Source organism: Myotis davidii, unplaced genomic scaffold (genome assembly GCF_000327345.1).
Source record: "Myotis davidii unplaced genomic scaffold, ASM32734v1 scaffold399, whole genome shotgun sequence".
In the NCBI taxonomy this organism is placed as follows: Eukaryota; Metazoa; Chordata; class Mammalia; order Chiroptera; family Vespertilionidae; genus Myotis; species Myotis davidii.
Window position 1 is genome coordinate 2,616,568 of NW_006292094.1, and position 5,447 is coordinate 2,622,014.

The window sequence follows — 5,447 nt, forward strand, 5'->3', positions numbered from 1 at the left end:
TATGTTGTGTACAGATCGTGTGGTGTGGGGTGGGGGGGGGGGAAGGTCATAGATTTACAAACACACAGCAAATAGCCTGTCCCAAGAATGTCCCAAGTATGTTTCCCCTCTCCTCTGTGGATGAGGGGCCAGCGCTGAGCTGTGTGCCTGGGCCTCCTGGAACCACGTGCCCTCTCTCCGTGAGTGTCCCAGTCACCCGGGCAGGGAGATGGGACTTGGGCTGTAAGAGGTCCCAGCTCTGGGGGAGCCACCCCAGGAACCTTCCACTCGATGAAAGGGAAGACTCTTGTAGCCGGGACTGTTTCATGGACAGCAAACCACGATCTGGCTACTACGGGCAAAGGCTATTTTCCCTGCAGAGGGACAGCCACCTAATAAAGTGCTCCAACTGCCAGCATCTGCCTGGCCCTGGGGAGCTCTGTGGGCACGTACGGGTCTGTCCTGTTGGTTATGGAGCTCACTTGCTGGGAAGGTCTCAAGGTCAGTGAGAGCCTGCCAAGGCCACGCAGCCCCTGCCAGAGGAGTTGGTGTCACCTAAGGACTGAGGCTTGTTTCCGGGAAGAAAGACCGACGTTTCCACTTGTCTCGGTGACATCACCTTCTTCCCCTGCCGCCCGTCAGCTGCAGCCAAGCTCCAGCCCTCAGCTGCAGGACACTTGCTCTCTGGGTTGGTCTGTCCCTGGGCCCCCTGCACACGAGACCCGAGAGGCACGTGACCTGAGGTTACGGTACTGAGACTCATGTCCTCATTGGTGATGGTGTCGATCCCATGGGATGGTGAGGGTGTTATGAGGTGATGTGTAAGGTGCGTGGGCGTGCGCACTGTGGCCACATATGGTGGGAGGCAAGTTAGAAGGAGAGCAAACACCAGGGCGGGGCGACGACCAGGCCTCACCGGGGTGCGCAACACAGAAGCCGGGGATGCAGCCTGGATGCCCTCTGGCTCCAGCGTCCTGCTTGCTGCCCTACCCGGCCAGGGGTCTTCCCTGGCCTGCCTGTTCCATGGCCTGCCCTGTCCCGTGGCCTTTCCTGTCCCGTGGCCTGCCCTGTTCCATGGCCTGCCCTGGGCTTGGTTATTTCCATCCACCCAGGGTGCACCCTCCTACTGACCTCCTGTGGGCCCCAGGGAGTGGTGTTGTTTACCCGCCTCTGTTGGTCTATAGCAGCAGCACTGACGGGACCCAGTGCTGCGGTCGGGCCTGGGCGGCTGCCCACAAAGGCAGCTCTCAGACCGCACTCGGCGGGAAAATGGCCGACCTCGGGGTGAGCGGGAAGGCAGAGTCAGGCCAGGTCTGCTTCAGGCCGAGAGAAAGACTCACAGCCATTACCCAGGTCCACACGGATGCAGACGGGCTGAGAACCTTGCCCACGGCTGTGGCTACTAATTGGGGAGCTGTGATTTGAGTCCTGAGCGCTCTGAAGTGGGAGACTGTGCTGTGTGCACCTTGCTTGTTTGCCTTCCCAGGTAAAATTAACCCAGTAGTTGCTGTTTGAACATCAGCTACAGTCCTCAAAGCAGTTTACAGACGGGGAGACTGAGGGTCAGAGGGGACCGGTGAGTGCAGAGGCTGTGCAGGTAGGAAGGGAGAGTGGAGCCCATCACCCAGCTCCTCCAGATGGCGAGGGAAGGGCCCGGTAGCAGCTCTGTTCGATGGGAACGTCTCCGCTGGGAACATGCACGGTGTTTTGGTGTTTTCCTCCTGCCCCGTCTCACAGGTGGGAGGTCGACGGTTCCCTCTCCCTAATGTGTGTCTAGCAGGCCCGCCATCCGGGAACCAGCTTGGGTAGACCCAGCCCCTGTGCGGTCCAGCTGGTCTCCCAGGGCTCACTGTCAGGGTCTGGGGCTGAGGACTCCGCTGATAATCAAGGGCCACGTTACCAGCAGGGGCTGTGCCGACGTCGTCCCGTGACGTGGGGAGGTGAGAGGCTGGTCCAGGGCAGGTGGAAGTGGTCCTGGGTGTCCAGGTCACCTGCAGACCAGGTGTTCCCAGCACAGGCTTCATGAGGGTGACATGTGACAACGCTCCTTTGTGGAGATTTGACCCAATAATGTCCACTGTGTTTTCATCCTCCCTTGCCCAAGCGTTTATGCAGAGATTTGTGCTTGGGGTGGAAACCAGTACAATCCTAACATTAATAACTTATGGAATACTAGAGGCCCGGTGCACAAAATTCATGCACTCGGGGCGGGGGGGTGTCCCTCAGCCTGGCCTGCGCCCTCTCGCAGTCCGGGAGCCCCAGGGAATGTCCATGGGGAGCGGGCCTACACCGTCAGTTGGACATCCTTAGCACTGCTGTGGAGGCAGGAGAGGCTCCCACCACCACCAATACACTCACTAGCTGAGTCCGGCTTCTGGATAAGCAGAGCTCCCCCTGTGGGAGTGCACTGACCACCAGGGGGCAGCTCCTGCATTGAGCGTCTGCCCCCTGGTGGTCAGTGCGTGTCATAGCGACCAGTCGTTTGGCCGTTCGGTCTATTTGCATATTAGCCTTTTATTATATAGGATGAGTTTCTGTTAGTTGCCACAGCTCATGAAAAGGGCTGCGTAGACTTAGACCCGATTTGGTGGGTACGTCCGGGGCAGTCTGACTGGTGTATGAGGAATGAGCCCCAGGCAGGCACCAGAGACAGGCAGCTGCCACCTCCGTGGCTGACACTGAGCCACAGCAAGAGACACAGAGGGGCGGGTGGAGATAATGGTGTGAACAGAGAGCACAGGGCCAGCCTGGCTCCCCGTCTAGGAGGTGGCCCCTCTGTTTGCTGGTGTAGCCAAGCCCGGAGTCAGCCAGGCCACCGGCTCCAGCGGGCAGGTGCTGTCCCAGGCCACGGATTCACTGCTTCAGCCCTTTCTTCTCTTCATTGTCACCACCCTCTGGCTGTTTCCTTCAGGAAGGAGCTGTCAGTTCATACTGTGTGACCTTGAAGTAGGGATCAGGTCAAAGGTTACAAGTAGTCCCTGAGCCACCAGGTGGGGCTGGGTGAGGAGAAGCAATAGGACTGGGCAGCAGTAACTTGGGGGCAGATCATGGGCCTAACGAACTTGTGGCCATTAGGGAAGAGGTTGGGAAGTAGAGTGCTGGCAGTGTGTTATGGTGGCATTGCCTGTGATTGGCAAGGCCTTACAGGAAAGAGGTGAACTCAGAAAAGAGCTCCAGTGTGTAAGCAGAAATTAAAGGGGAGAAGGCAAGCCCAGATAGTTGAGGACTTGTAACGCTGGGTAAGTGAATGATTGGGGACCTGCACAGCATGTGACAGAGCCTCCATGCAGTGATCAGATGAAGGATGCCAAGCCCAGGCAGACTCTTCAGCTGGAGAAAATGGCTCAGGGAGAACAAAGCGTAACACCTCATTTCTCACAGAAGCCCCACAGACTCAAGATTTTACCCAACTGCTGTTGCATGTTGCAGGCTGGGTAAACCTGACCACATGCAGCCTCTGATACTTGGTTTAGCTTCTGCCACATCCAATCTCTTGCTGTTGTAGAACAAAAATAATTCTCCCTACAGAGTTCTTACCTGAGACTCTTGTAATAAAAGACAAATTAACGAGGAAAACACGAGCAACAGAGTCACAGTTTATTAAACATGTGTCCCTCATGTATACGTGGGAGATACCCAGGGAAAAATGAGTAACTCTCTGAGGTGGCTTAGAACTCTGGCTTACATACCATCTTAATTAGGAAGGAGGAAGGGGGATGTGTAGGCATCTTTGGGGAGAGTAAATGGCTTTTAGGAAAGACAAATGGGCCCTTGAGTAGATGGGGGGTATGATAGTATGTGACAGAGTTTGTCTGGGTGTGGTGTGGACTTCTGGTCTCCTCTCCTGTGATAAGTCAATCTTCTCTGGTTGATGAAACTCCCAGAAAGAGGATTAATGACAATTCAGTTCCTTTTGGAGGCTCTGTCCTTAGGCAGATAAGGGGAGTTCAGAGAAAACCTCTGCCAGCTCCCCTAGTGCCGTGGTCTTGATGCCCCTCCCCAGCCTGACAATGAAACTACTTTTACTCAAGGTATTACGGGCACTACTTCCTTTCAGTTGGGCTCACCTGAGCCAAAAAGGCAGTCCTCTGGGCCAACAGCGGTGTCTGTAGTTACTTTTGGATCTGATAACCATTTCAGATGAAATCATCTCCGGTCTATGTGACTCCTGACATAGAAACACAATTGCTTCTATTCATCATTTTTAAAGGTACATATAGCTCACATTTGTTTCTTTAATATTAGCAGTATTTTGGGTCTTTTATGTAGAAGTTTGGTGATGTTTCTGTGACCAGGATGCCATGGGAACTAGGCTCTTGTGTATACCAATTCGCCGATGGTAGGATGGATTTTGCTATATTTCGTTTTGCTTCATGTTATAGTTTCCAAGAACCTATTGATGACGTTAAGTTAGGACTTCTGCAGGTGATAGGTTATTACGTTAACAATATCCAGTAGCGGACTCACCTAAGAACTGAAGACCCAGGGGTCGGGGTGGGGGGGGGCACTGTGCTTGCAGAGCACCAGCAGCCTCCGCATCACCAGCTCGTTAGACACACGCCCAGATCCGACCCAGACATTTTTCACTAGAATTTGCATTTTTTCCAAGATTCCTGGGTGATCCTCCTGCACTTTCAAGCCTGAGAAACGTGAATATAAGGCACTGCCCTCAGCTGTAGACCAGCACTAACTGGTCCAGGGGAGGGGAGGACCTGCCCGCCACGTCCACCTGCGCCTGTGGCTTCAGGGCAACGGCATTTCACGTTACTTCTTCTGACCCTTCCCCACCGACGTCACGCGCTGTGCACAGGAGTGGCATGTGGGCGGGGGAAGGGTTACCTTTCGGACCTGGGGTCTAAGATTTAGTGGGAGCCTCAGAGTAAGAGTATCAAATGATTTTATTATAAAACTTAGGCTATTTACTAACCATCCACTTTCTAAAAAACACGAACATAAGAATACAATAAACACACCCAAGACTTCCTGTCCTGGCAGGGGAGGAGGCAGCCCTGGACAGGGAGCCTGCACACGTTCCCTTTACTAGGGTCGGGGTGACCTGCACTGTGGGGTCGCGCTGGTCGCCGCTTCGGGGAAAGGACACTGAAGCTACAAGGTTCACGCACAAGAGGGTCACAACAACTTTAAAGCCATTCGATGCGCACAGCTCGTACACTCTAGTCTGCAACTCTGAGAAGCAATGCCAACAAGCCCGGCCACAGGCCCCTCCCAGCTCACCGCGGCCCTTCCCAGGAGCTGCCCCCGTGGGACCGCTCATCTTCCTCCATTGCAGCTTTTGTTTTTCCCCGAGCACAAACCCTAAAGCCCACATGCAGAGTCCAAGTTCAAGTATAAAGGTCTGTTTCAGGACAACCCTGGTTGATGTAGTGTTTCTTTAGTTCTCTGTAGTGTCTGCTGGTGTGGTCCCTGGGACGGGCTGGCCACGTGGCAGGGGCACACAGGCCAGCATT